General features: G+C 43.8%; 1 long non-coding RNA gene across 2 annotated transcripts in view; it reads right to left on the bottom strand.

The window, feature by feature from the left end:
* Positions 1–15185, bottom strand: part of LOC147013855 (uncharacterized) — a 263399-nt gene that overhangs the window by 125885 nt on the left and 122329 nt on the right. The gene's annotated exons all lie outside the window — the stretch shown is intronic.

Below are 15185 nucleotides of genomic sequence, written 5' to 3'. Positions count from 1 at the left end.
GATCAACGATCAAATAATGTAAATCACGATTAAAAAAATTATTTTTTGATGATGTGGGAGATATCTTTATTAAAATCAGTAGAGGAAATATATACCATGTCTGATATTTGGGTCTTTCATGTCTCCGACGATGCCTTTATCTCTGGGCATGCATCATTCCCCATGACAAAAACTAGAAGCAAAAGGGTCATAGCCGTCGATACGGATTCCAAATTTCCAGGGTATTGTGTTGTTGTTGTTGTTTCCTATTCTCTCATGTGCATGCATTGAGTAAAAAAAAAACCAGAAGGAAAAAAAAAAAACGGAAGCAAAAGGGTCATCGCCGACGACACGGATTCCAAATTGCCAGGGTATTGTGTTGTTGTTGTTGTTGTTGTTGTTGTTGTTTCCTATTCTCTCATGTGCACGCGTTAAGTATGAAGCTCACTATGTATGCTAATATGAAATAGGCAAAGCCGAGAAGCGAACGTAGAATTCATCTTACATTCGACGCTGCAATTTCCGGTTACTTCGGCCTGGATTCGGGATCAGCAATCAAATAATGTAAATCACGATTAAAAATTATTTTTTGATGATGCGGGAGATATATTTATTAAAATCAGTGGAGGAAATATACACCACGTCTGATATTTGGGTCTTTCATGTCTCCGACGATGCCTTTATCTCCCGGCATGCATCATTCCCCATGAAAAAAAACGGGAAGCAAAAGGGTCATAGCCGACGACATGGATTCCAAATTGCCAGGGTATTGTGTTGTTGTTGTTTCCTATTCTGTCATGTGCATGCATTGAGTAAAAAAAAAAAACCGGAAGGAAAAAAAACCCGGAAGCAAAAGGGTCATAGCCAACGACACGGATTCCAAATTGCCAGGGTATTGTGTTGTTGTTGTTGTTGTTGTTGTTGTTGTTGTTTCCTATTCTCTCATGTGCACGCGTTGAGTAAAAAAAAAAACGGAAGCAAAAAAAAAACCGGAAGCAAAAGGGTCATATCCAACGACACGGATTCCAAATTGCCAGGGTATTGTGTTGTTGTTGTTTCCTATTCTCTCATGTGCACGCGTTGAGTAAAAAAAAAACCGGAAGCAAAAAAAAAACCGGAAGCAAAAGGGTCATATCCAACGACACGGATTCCAAATTGCCAGGGTATTGTGTTGTTGTTGTTTCCTATTCTCTCACGTGCACGCGTTGAGTATGAAGCTCACTACATTCGCTAATATGGAATAGGCAAAGCCTAGAAGCGAACGTACAATTCTTCTTACATTCATTTCTTAAATATATCAAATTAAAGTCTTTTTGCAAAACTCATCTGCAAAAATAAATATTACCTCAACATTACCTTCACAACAACAACTACACCACCGAGAACAGGATCTCATCTGAAAAAAAAAAATCCTCAACATTACCTTCACAAGCACAATTACACCGCCGAGAACAGGATCTCATCTAAGAAAAATAAATACTAGAAGCGAACGTAGTATTCTTCTTACATTCACTTCTGACTTCACCTATAACTTGCTATGAAGCTCACACTACGTTCGCTATAAACACGATTGGGTTTGATTTCTATCTTGTGAATGTTTAACGTGTGGGACAGTGTTTAACTCCCTGTTTATCTGTGCAGTCACGCATAGTGAGGACAGAATAACACGAAATATGAGACACAGACTCTGCACATTCCAAAGCACCGTTAACGGTAACCACAAGTGATGTAAGAATGACGGTCCTGTTGCCACGTGGAAGGTGACCAGAGGCTGGATCTCCACTTAATATTATCATTCAGGTTTTGGCTTCTGAGTTCATCCGAGGATAAGGAGCCTGGACCCGGTACGTGACTTTCACTCCGTACCGACATCTTGTGGTTCTTGAAAGTTTAGTATTTATTTAATGGATTGTTTGTGTTTCAGATCCTGTTATGGAGGTGAAGGTCGAGTCCGAGTTTGTCGATGATTCGTTCCCTCGATACGAAGGTTTGAACCAGAAACTCATTCTTCATGTTATCATCAAAATAATAATAACGAGATATTACTAACTAGATATTACTAACTAGATATCTGCGATCACAAAGTGAACACCCTGTCATCCACAAGAGCCTCCATTAGAGGAAATGTCGGTCCGTGAGGTTCTCTCTCAGCGAGGGAACAGTCTATGGACTCCTTAACTCCCTCAGAGAGGGAACCATCCGTGGACTCCTTATCTCCCTCAGAGAGGGAACAGTCTATGGACTCCTTAACTCCCTCAGAGAGGGAACCGTCCGTGGACTCTTTATCTCTCCCAGAGAGGGAACCGTCCATGGACTCCTTATCTCCCTCAAAGAGGGAACCGTCCATGGACTCCTTATCTCCCTCAGAGAGGGAACCGTCCGTGGACTCCTTATCTCCCTCAGAGAGGGAACCGTCCGTGGACTCCTTATCTCCCTCAGAGAGGGAACCGTCCGTGGACTCCTTATCTTCCTCAGAGAGGGAACCGTCCGTGGACTCCTTATCTTCCTCAGAGAGGGAACAGTCTGTGGACTCCTTATCTTCCTCAGAGAGGGAACCGTCCATGGACTCCTTATCTCCCTTGGAGAGGGAACCGTCCATGGACTCCTTATCTCCCTCAGAGAGGGAACCGTCCATGGACTCCTTAGTTCTCGGTTTGGAAAACGGCAGTCGCTGAGAGGAAAGAGTGCTCGTGTGTCGAAGCGAGCAAACGAGAGAGGAAACAAAGCCTTCGTGAAAAGGTTCGGTGTGTTGAAACAGTCACTCTCGAGGCGCGACGTGTTTTGGAAACGAGCGAACGAAGGAGGGACAGTGTGGAATCTGCCGGTACAAAAACAGCAGTCGGCTTTGAGAGGCTGCCTGCACGTGGAGTCGACGATCGACTCGTACGGGGAGGTGACTAACAGGTTCGGCCGGCGTCGGGCCGCGGAACCTCTGACGGTACTTACTCACCTCACGGCTCGACACGTTTGTCGATCCGCCCGCGGAGCTTGGCCCCTCGACTTGGGCCTTGTCTGGAGAACAAACCAGGCCTGGATTTGTATGCTCGACTATGAGAGAGATCGGCTGAGGCCTATCGTCGACCTTACGCGTGGTCAGAGCGCGCGGAGACCACGTGTGGTGCGAAAGGGGCAAAGGGAGGATGAGCTCCATTTTGCCACGCGGCACGTTTGAGCGGGAGTTCGAATCCGTGGATATCCGCCTGTTGCGAGCGACATTTGTGCTTTTGAAACTGTCCTCTCGTCCATGAAACCTCACCAAGTACTCTGTCTTGTCTTGCATGCATGCTGTTTGTCTTTGTCTGCCCGTGTTGTATAAGGCATATTTCGGTAGTGACCCCCTCGAAACCTGTAGACCGTGGTTCCCTAGTTTAGAACGGGTTGAGGATTGTTAATAAACACGTTGTCGTGAATTTTGCTTGTGTTGTGATCCCCGATGTTCCCCAATAAATCTGGTTAATTCATATGAAGTTGCCACTATGGATTAATTCGTGCCGCGTCGAGGAACGCTCCGTTCAATTGGCATATAAAACCAAAATGGTTCCAGACTGGCAGAAAACGCTCGGCATCTGACACAACCAGTCTGTAACCAGGGGTTCTGTTTCCCCAACTGGCAAGGTACAAGGATTACGTTGGTATCGCGATTGAAGGCGTGTGACCCGAGGCCTGTGCTGAGCCGGCCGGCATTATAAACCCCGGAGACAGTGATGGTGAGGGTGGCGCCTCGGACCAGGTGAGAATCCCGCCACCCTGGATCCGCAACAATATCTTCCGGTACCCTTAATTTGGATTCATGCGAGAGAATTAACAGTAAATGACAGTGGGGTAATCCTCGTTTCTGAAATTCGATGACATACACGTACGCAACAACCACGCCAAGCACGTGGCTTTCTGTGATATCAATCAGAAGTTCAGTGAGGTGTTGTTTGAATACTCTGGCCACAACATCTGGTCTATGTTCGATTTTCTGACCTGAAGGTAGGTTGGCCACTAAGTCCGGGTGTTTCGGATTGCATGTGAAGGTCAAGAAAATGTCTGGCTTTCCGAATTTGCCGACTATGGCCATAGCGGACGGATGGACGGACATTTGGTCCGGCTTTATTAGGTCATCTCGGTAGAGATCACCTAAAAACAAGCTCAAATGAGATAAGATCCTCATCCTCTTAATGATTACGTCATAAAAACGAATATGACGTCATTGTGATGTATCAGGTTTGCGATAAATTATCTGTGCTAATGCCCGACTTGATTCCCACAAACAAAATTCAAACAGCTTGCCTAGTTTCGGAGATAATGGTATAGGCGATTTCCATTAGCGGCAATATTATGAGTTCAACTTTTTTTCTAGGAAGAATTTCCAAAATCGGAGATGGTTCCTGCCTGCGCGTGGGCTTTCTGCATATAAATGGCAAGTTTCACGAAAATCCGATGAAAACTCTGGCTTGTGAAACAAAAAAAATGTCAAAAAATAGGAATGACGTCTTAAAAATTGATATGACGTTATAGTGATGTATCATATGTGTGGTAATTCATCTCTGCTAATGCCCCGTTCGATTCCCGCAAACAGAATATAAAAAGCTTGCCTAGTTTCGGAGATAAGTTTTTCGGCGATTTCCATTAGCGGAGATATTTTGACGTCATAACTTTTTTTTCTTGGAGGAATTTTCAAAATCGGAGATGGTTACTGTCTGTGCAGGGTATTTTTACATGTATATGCCAAGTTTCAGGAAGTTTCGATGAAAACTGTAGGCTGTGAAACAAAAAAGTCCACAAGAAGAAGATGAAGAACAACAACGTGAGTAAGACTTAGAGATCCTCCACGAGGATCTAAAAAAAAAAACACGAATACACCCGTGAATACGTGAAGCAAAGGCTGCAAATGCAGAAGCAGGTCATATTTTATCAACCGCAAATATGCAGGGTCCATGAATAGCGAATCCGCAAATAGTGGGGTCCGACAATACATACCTACATAAACATTTAAAAACACAAGGGTATTTGGGATTATCCATTGTTGAAATAAAAAGGCAAAACCAAGCAACAAATAGTAGCATGCACAACTCTACCGAATTTGTCCAACTAAGAAAGAGCAGACTTGACGTTTAATTCGTGATCTCAGGTGTCATTTCACTCGTGATCTCCAGACTTCTTCAAGCCCATATTTCTGACTCAATGGCTCTACTTAGTACATCCATGGATTGATTCCCTTTCTGACAAGGTGGAAATAACTGACATCACCTGTTTGCAAAGACTTTTTGCTTTCTGACACTGGATGGAGCAAAGGGTAGTTGTTGTCTTTCACAGAGGGAAACTAAGGGCTGGAAGTTGCATTTTAGATCTATGTAATAATATACTGCACATCCATACTCACCTACACTGGGGTGTTTAAAAAGCCCTGCGAATGAGATAGAATAGTCAAAGATGTGTCAAAAGGTGTAATGTAATATAACGAAGTGTAATATAATAAAAAATAATATATTGATATGTTTTCTTTAAATTACCGATACCGTACAATACTTGATATTGCAAACAACATCGCCACATCTTGCACCATTGAAATAATCTCATTCGTATACATTTTGAACGTCCCTCATGTATGTGTATACCAGGCGTAGTGGCTTGCGCCTGTAATCCGGCTACTCGGAGGCTTGGGTTGGAGGATCGCTTGAGGATGGGAGCTCTGCACTGGGCCGCGCTATGAGAGTGTGTAGGGCAGCCCAGGATCATGGTGAAACCCAATCCTTATCCCTGTGTCGTAAGAGGCGACCAGGGTTGCGTCAGTATGGGCATCCAGTGTAAAAGCGATGCCAAATCAGTATGCAGATCATAACGGATTATCTGCTGTGGCGACCCCTAACGGGAGCAGCCGAAAGACAAACATATATATATATATATATATATATATATATATATATATATATATATATATATATATATATATATATATATATATATATATTGTTGGGGTTCTCCGAACCGCATGCATCCAAGAGGTAGTGGTCCCAAGACAGTTATCCCATTAATATACGTGTAGATAGTCCCTTCCCTTTTGGGGCATTCCATGTCAAGTGTGCACACCCTCCCGACACTAATACCTCATTTTCTCCCCATATGTTGGTCATTTATTCACTTGGGTGAAAAAACTCAAAATACCAACTTTTAGACCTGTGGGCCCATCGAGGCCCATTTTAGGGGCCCCCCAAATTTGGGTTCCCTCGGCTGCCCCACAATTTTCCAGAGGCCATATCACAGGTTGTAGTGGTCCGATTTGGCTGATCTTGGTGTCAAAATGCTCGTAAAAGCAAGATCTTTCGAATCGCGTTAAGTAAAATCACTCCAAAACAGTAATTCAAAAAGTTATAGTTTGGGGCACCCTTTGACCTTGGGCCCCAGCTCCCCAGCCAAACTGATGGTCCCGATTTTTTCGTGTGAGCATACCCCTTCATATACTCCAACACCTCAGCATAAATGAAAATGGGATCTCAATGGGTTCAAGTGTGATGATGGTTTTATTGTTAGGGGACTCGGATGCTGGATGGTGACACAATACGCCACAATACATCGCACAATATTTGAACACAATATTTCCAACACACTATATCAGTATATTGTACATACATTTTCCACATGCACATGCAGGAACTGGAAGCGATACTAGTATGAGTAAGAGTTTTTCCTGGCATATTATAGTCAAGATTTTTTGCCAACCAATGTTTTATTAACCTCTGCAATCGAAGATGGATGGAGGTTACTGTTTTCACCCCGTCTGTTTGTTACTTACGAAATCTAAAGATTTCGTAAGTATATTGATCACTTCCGTTTCTGTTTGTTTGTTACTTAGAAATCTAAAGATTTCGTAAGTATATTGATGACTTCCGTTTGTTACTTACGGAATCTTTAGATTTCGTAAGTATATTGATGCCTTCCGTTTCTGTTTGTTTGTTACTTAGAAATCTAAAGATTTCGTAAGTATATTGATGACTTCCGTTTGTTACTTACGAAATCTTTAGATTTCGTAAGTATATTGATGCCTTCCGTTTCTGTTTGTTACTTACGAAATCAAAAGATTTCGTAAGAATATTGATGCCTTCCGTTTCTGTTTGTTTGTTAGTTAGTTTGTTTGTTTGTTTGTAGGCACGATAACTCGAGAACGGAAGAAGCTACCAATGTCAAATTACACCACGTATTCAGGAGGGTGATGGCTAGTGCTGATTAGATTTTGGTCAAAATCGGTCAAAGGTCAAGGTCACAGCAAGGTCAAATATTCGATTTTTGATGGTTTGGTACAGATAACTCGAGAACGGAAGAAGCTTCCAATGTCAAATTACACCACATGATTCAGGAGGGTGGTGGCGAGCGCTGATTGGTCCAAATTTTGGTCCAAATCGGTCAAAGGTCAAGGTCACAGTGAGGTCAAACATAATTCCGTAAATTAATGTGGAGAAATGGAGTATTTTTGCTTCGCTCGACGTTACGAGTTCGTTTTAACTTCGATTTTAATTTTGTCTTCGGTTTTTGCGATCGCTTAGGACGCTTAAAACTTGGTTGTCAAAATTCTGGTAAAAATCGGATGTTTTGGAGACGTTTTAACATTGTAAAAAAATATTTCACTCAACGCGTCACGGGTCGTCCCATGATGCAGTGCGCTCGAGCAGACGCGTCGTTGAGTTACGTTAAGGTATAATTGCGTGGAGAAATGGAGATTTTTGCTTCGGTCGACGTTACGATTTTTGATGGTTTGGCACAGAATCATCGTAGAAACTTCTGGTTTGCGTCGCTAACTTCTCCAGAGACAGCTTTTATTCGACAAGATCAGAGGTCAAGTTGACGATTTCGTAAGTACCAGTCTATGACTGCTTGTTTGTTTGTTCGTTTGTGAACAGTATTACGGAAAAACTCCTTGACGGATTTCGACGAAACTTGGTGGGGGGGGGGGGGGTTAGGTATGGTCCAAGGATCATGCCCTTAGATTTTGGACTTGGTCCAAAGTCCAATATGTCCGCTATGGCGGCCATTTTGAAAAAATATTTGAATTTTTGTTTTTGTATTTCTACATGTTTTAAGTGATTTCAACCCCCCCCCCCCCAAAAAGAAAATTGTTAGAGAAAAAAAACAAAATTTTGCAACTTTTTTTTTCTAAAAAAATTTCGATTTTTTTTTTTTGGGCATTTCTACATGCGCGTCGATCTAGTTATTTGCATGCATCGATCATGTGTATTGAAAGTCTACTGTACAGAGATCACCTCAGATATCATTACCTCTGCCACCGAAGGTGGACGGAGATGATGTTTTCACCCCTGTTTGTACTGTTTGTCTGTCTGAATCCGTCCATAACCTTTTGAGACACCCTGCTCACAAACAGACGAAACTAGGTGGACAAGTTGGGTAGGTGACAAGAACAAGTCGATTCGATTTTGGTGAAGGCCTGGCTCCAGATCCAGCCAATAAGAGGGATAGAAAACATAAACTGTTTAGCCTGGTGGAGGTATGCGCTCTACTGAGTGCCGTTATAGTTTGACAGCTGTGTTTCTTTTTTACTGATTGTGTAGGTTCTACCTGTAACAGTTTTTGGTTCTACGGAAAGAAGTATATCAGGAATGTCTAAAATGCAGGGATCTTCAATGTCAGGAAAAAAGAAACTATTTGCGGGCCCGTTTGGATGAAGAAAATTCACTTTCACTTCATGAGTGTCCTGAAAGGCTTCCATGATGCAGGCAAGTCACCATTTTCCATCATAGTGCACTGTGACATAACCTGAGAGTTTCCCGTTAAAAGTTGGTGTAGATTTTGAAATAGCTGACTCGATACAGTGTTCCTCACAAAAGCTGAATTCACGTACTTCAAGAGCAGTTTCAGAAATAGGGATGAAAGCATGAAGTTTTTGAGTTCCAGCGATGGTTTTGGCTGTTTTTAACCTTTCTTCCAGATTTCGTTCTTCCTTGTCATATGCCTCTTGGATCCCGTAACCGAACTTCATTTCATTCAAACCATTTTCAGCAAAAGCGAAAAGATCTTTTGGAGAAATAATTTGACTGTCGTAAGGTCTACGCAGGCTCTCACGTGTTGATTCTCGTTTGACTACCTCCCACGCCATCTGAAGGGCCTTTGCCATGACTTGTAGCAAAAAAAATGCCATTCTGCATCAATACCATACTCTGATTTGTGACGACATAAGTTTATGAAGGCTTTGCAATTCTTATATTGGCCAGCGCAACCGTTTGAGAAATAGTACAGTTTCTTTACACTTCCACAGCTAGATTTCAAGTGTTCAATGAACATTCTTTGGAAGAGGTGGACTGAGACAGCGTCGTGAGTATTGCATTCTGATATAATCGTGAACGAATCGTGGTTTAATTTGCCATCGTCTGATGTGAAATAGTAAACCCAGGGGTGAATTGTCGCTTGAGAGCAGTTCCAATGGAATCCTTGGGCCCAATCCTGTACGACAAACGAATAGTTCTCTGAGAAGTCTCCAATAATGACAAATTCTCCTTCACCGATTTCGTCTTTCTTATTTTTCAGAAACTGAGATTGGGCCTTGACAACGAAGTTGAGTCTCACTAATTTCACCGCGTGTTCACAGAATTGATCAATGAATTCTTCCAAAGGCAGGACCATGGAGCTCAGTTCAGATTTGTCTGTGGATGTCCACCGTTTAAACTGAATTTCATCAATATCCTCGAGTTCATAAGCATTCAGTAACTCGGTTTTGAAGTCTTCAATTGATGGGCAACTTTCACAAGTTCTGAAATAACATGCCGGTTGTGCTGGGTTACAAAGTATGCATGCTATCACATGATGATAGCTAGGAAGTTCTGCTATATGTGGCATTTTGGAACCAAACATCATGAGTTTCACATTTTTATGTATCATACATACACATACACTGTGTGTACCACCTGAACCGGCCAGGACACACTCCGAGGGACGGAGCATGGTGAACTTCGCGAATCCAACTTTCAAGCCAGGGTTCTTCTCTTTGAATTTCTGAAACAGTTCCTTGAGATTGTTTAGTACCAGGCGCTTTTGAATTTTATATTTTCCATGTTCATTCCTGACCACCACACAGTCCTTTTTTCCCGGCATTATTCGGCTGATATGACTTCATCACTTCAGTAAAATTTGGTTATGGCGGATTTCACTTCGTCAGGCAATATTTTACCCTGTTTGGGATTTGGAGACGATAGCATACCATTTTCTTTCTCTAAATTTTTGGCTTGCACAGCCATTCTTTGGGAGCAACTGAATTCACTCAGCATCCCTCTGATGCTCATATTCCTAGCAAATATTGTCAGTACACGTATTTGCTCTGAACGGCTCGAAACAACATATTTTTCTTTCCGGCTTTTGATCACCTCTGGCATGCAGTTTTCATCACATTTTGACGCTGTATTTTGTATTTTCTCCGAAGTGCTTGGTCCAGCAACTAGTTCTAATTTCTTTCGCACAGAATCTTCCACTTTACTTCACTTTTCAGGAACGTACCCTGGGTTCCTTTCCTATCTGGGTGTACTGGGCCGGTGTATACCCCGGTTAGAATAGGTGTACCAGATCCCTGTGTCGTAAGAAGCGACCAGGGTTGCGTTGGGAAGGGCATCTGGCGTAAAACCTGTGCCAAATCATTCTGCGGATTATAACAGATGATCCGCTGTGGCGACCTCTAACGGCAGCAGCCGAAAGAAGAAGAAGAAGATATATATATATATATATATATATATATATATATATATATATATATATATATATATATATATATATATATATATATATCTTCTTCTTCTTCCTCTTTCGGCTTGCTCCCGTTAGGGGTCGCCACAGCGGACCAACTGTCTCCATTTCGCTCTATCCTCCACATCTTCCATTGACACTCCAACCACCCGCATGTCCGCCCTCACCGCATCCATGAACCTCTTCTTTGGCCTTCCTCTTCTCCTCCTGCCTGCACTCTCTTTTTCACTTCTCTCCCACACTCTCCGTTACTTTGGACAGTTGATCCCAAGTATTTAAACCAATCTACCTTCCCCACCTCAACTCCTTGCAACTGCACCATACCACCACCCTCCCTCTCATTTACGCACTTGTACTCCGTCTTACTCCTACTGACTAACATTCCCCTTCTCTCCAGTGCGTACCTCCACCTCTCAAGGCTCGATTCAGCCTGCTCCCTACTCTCCCTACAGATCATGATGTCATCATTTTTTGGGCGTGATATCAACCCAAGATATATATATATATATATATATATATATATATATATATATATATATATATATATATATATATATATATATATATATATATATATATATATATATATATATATAGTCCAGAGATGATGATTGTCAATTTCAGACATAAAGTCACCTGCCAGCAGGTGACATCATTGGAACGATGATGGCAAACGTCGCCCAATGTCGAATCAAGAATTAGTGATATGTGGACCCCGAACAATAAAACCATCATCACACTTGAACTCATTGAGATCCCATTTTCATTTATGCTGAGGTGTTGGAGTATATGAAGGAGTATTCTCACAGGAAAAAAATCGGGATCATCGGTTTGGCTGGGGGGCGGGGGCCCAAGGTCAAAGGGCGCCCCAAACTATAACTTTTTGAATTACTGTTTTGGAGTCATTTTACTTGACGTGATTCGAAAGATCTCGCTTTTACGAGCATTTTGATACCGAGATCATCGAAATCGGACCACTACAACCTGTGATATGGCCACTGGAAGATCGTGGGTCAACCAGGGGCGTCCAAATTTGGGGGGGGGGTGGCTAAAATGGGCCCCGATGGGCCTCCAGGTCTGAAAATTGACACAATGTTTTACCGTGGATACAAACACTAGCACAAAAAAGTGAAATCGGAGACGATGTGTCAAAATTTCGCTGAAAAATGTGTACACTTGACATGGAACGCCCCTTTTGTCTCACGGAACAACAGGGGTGTGCATTGCGAAGATCTCATAGCTAGGTTTGCTTACATCATTTCTTCTTCATTTCATTTCTAACGTCATTTCTACTCTTCTTTTCTCATTATTCCTGAGGTAAATCTGAGCCACGTGCGCCCTTCGCTGGGAGATGGGTCCTCAGCGAAGGCCAAGCAGGCATTACGCTGGACAGTGGACACCCCTCCTTAGAAAGCACACTCAGCACGATGCCCACGCTGCACGGAACACGTACCGAGGCCGATAATAGAAAAACAACCCCACGCCACGTTGCGCGGAATGCGAGTGTGCAAGGCACAAGCGGCACGTTCCTTTCAACCCATTTCTACACTAATTATATCGATCGGGTTTCGCCCCGTGCACACGATAGCAGAATCGGGCGAACACGAGCGCTGGCCATGTGCGTAATGGCGGATCGGACCGGAAGATGTTGTATGGAACGTGCTCTCAAAGGCAGACCCGTGCGCCACACACGACACTTTGTTATCGTACACAGCCGGGCACGAATGGGCACATCATACTGTCTGTGCATGGGTTTGCCCTCACATCTTACCTTCTCGCCTCTATGGCTAGTGAAGCTGAAAACAGGCAGAGGCATGTTGTACAGCTCGGGCCACATTGGCGCACATGGAGCGGGCACATTGACCAGCGCTGGTCGGGGTACCCAAGCGGGCATGCGGGACCGATGCTGCCCTCGGCCGACCATCAGGGCATGGCCCGGGGGTTCTTGCAAGGCAAGCCATGACGTGGAGTTCGGTGTGGGAGATTCGTATCATGTCGTGAGGTTAGAGCAAGATATTCTTGCGGCGTAGGGTCATCTTTCCGGAAATGGAATGTTGCAGTTTCTGGCCATCGCAGCCGGGCCGCACAGGGGTCAGGGCCAATCGGAGCGCCCGATTCGGGTGGCGTCACTGAGTTTCGGGGTGGCTCCCCGCCCCGCGCCGCGCGGCCAAAAAGGTCCGAGTGGATCCTTCTTTCGCTGTCCGCTGCCCTGCCTCTCCTTCCGCTCAAGCTGGACCTCGACTCCGCCTTCTATCATCATCACTTCAACTCCGCCTTCTGTCGTAATCACTTCGACTCCGCCTTCTGTCATCATCACTTCAACTCCACCTTCTGTCATCATCGCTGGGCTCCTCCTCCTCTTGTCCACCCACACGACTCTGACTCCACCCTCCCAACTCAAGCCCCCCCTTCAAACCCACGGTCTCGACGCGAGCTGTCCGAAGCAGGAGACGATGCGCCAGCTCTCAAGGGGGGGGGGGTACCACGCCACGGAGCATTCCCCCAAACATATTGGTGGCGCGTTCGGGGACTGTGTATCAATTATACAAAGGTACCAAGAGACCGTAGCCTCAACTCCTCTCCTGTCTTGCTTCAATCCCTCTTCATCGGGTTTTCTGTGTCTGTGTGTGTGTGTGTCCTGGCGCCTGTCTATGTAAGTAAGCCTGCAGAAGATTGTCATTAGTATTTTTGGGTTAGGTCTGCTCTGCATCCGCTTTTATAAGTTGCTTGTTTATTGCTGCACCACACTTCCCTCCACTATCTCTGCACAACACACCCCAATAAATCTTGATCATACTACATACCTTTCCTCGCCCATTGTTTATAAACTACTATTAGGAATGTTCCCAGCTCATTTTTGTCTTTTCCTTCATTAGTCCATCATGGTCCGCATCATAGCTTAGCTGGCCGGGGCTTTATTCCAAACAATCCGTTCCTTTTAGCCGGTACGTCCTTGGAAGTGTCGCTTGGCTGCATCCAATCTGGTAAAGGCGTACTGAGGGTGTGTTCCCCGGTAATTAAATGGCGTGGTTATTTTTAGGTAACCTGATCAACTAGACGGAGGACCCCAAGTCATGTGGTTAAGTTATTGGCATCCACGGTCGGTTGAGCGATCCGCCGCATCACGGAATTATCCGTGTGTGACGGCCTACAATTCTGGGGAGTCTGGTGGGAGCCGAGATAGCTCTCCCCACCCCCCTCCCCCCCCCAGTGGTCTTGATATTTCTGACATTTTCTCAACTGAAAGCACAGATGCAAAAAAAGTACAGATACACAACAGATATAGAGTCAATCTGACAGGCAATAGCCTTGTGTTATTTGTCAGAACGAAACAAAAACATTCATATCCAAATTAAATATCAAATACCTCCATAAAACAAACACGTGTTCAGGTTTTTTGCTCCTCCACAGTAGGACAAATCCATTTCAATCTCTAGTAAGACTTTCCTTTCGAAAGCATCCCTCTGATCCAATCGTCCAATGGGTGCCCGGGGCCAACCTCAGCATCAAATGTGAGATTCGCATAGGCTAAGCATTCATATTAAAGTAAAAGCCAAGATTTCCTAAAGCAAGTGACAGAAAATACTCCAACCGTGGATTCCAGGAAATAAAAGCAAAGCTATCGCTCAAAAACAATCAAGCTTTTCTGGAGGCATCCGACATGCACAATGACGTGCATTCGTCTCCATGGTGTGATTAAAAGGAATTTTAAGGAAGCACATGGGATTGGGACAGCAGACAGCATCAACAGGCTTGCCTCTGCAATGGATTATTGTCACTGTGCCAAAAACTTAATTAGCTTGGCTTTTGTTGCAAAACACTCCAGCAATCAATTTAAGCAAGTGGGGAAAATGACAGCGGTTTTTATTTCCCCTCTCCGCTTTGTCATATGCGCTTCCCTCATAACAACGGCACCCTTATCTACAAAGCAATTTCCTTTGGTCCCCATGGCTCAGAAGAAAACTGAAGGATCGATCTCCATACTTTTCCTTCGACCAAACACAAGGCATCCGAGGGCGATCAATCACAACGACATGCAAGTCAACTGCATATTGTACCAAACTTTTCAGGGATAACAAATGTATTCCTTTTTACAATTTACTATCACTGAACCCATCGCTTTGCTGACGATAGTTGAACAGCATTATATATACGTATAAAATATATATGTGTATATATATATATATATATGCATATATATATATATATATATATATATATATATATATATATATATATATATATATATATATTGTTGTGAATTCGCGCCCCGCCGGCGTGCGAACGACCGCGTGTAACCAATAGCGGCCGCTTTGCCCACCGAACGTGCAATTCAGTCGTGACCCTCTCGGAACAACGCCGGGAGCTAGTCACGGGTGGCGGTTTAACCTCACCACAACTCAGTCCGCATTCTCCCCGTGCGAAATAGGGTCCGATCGCCGAATGCTCGATTTACCTAAGTACCCGGCGCAGGTAGCGTA

Source organism: Eptatretus burgeri, chromosome 13 (genome assembly GCF_056783735.1).
Source record: "Eptatretus burgeri isolate ZD-2024b chromosome 13, Ebu_testis_v1, whole genome shotgun sequence".
In the NCBI taxonomy this organism is placed as follows: domain Eukaryota; kingdom Metazoa; phylum Chordata; class Myxini; order Myxiniformes; family Myxinidae; genus Eptatretus; species Eptatretus burgeri.
This window is presented reverse-complemented; position numbering and strand designations above follow the sequence as displayed.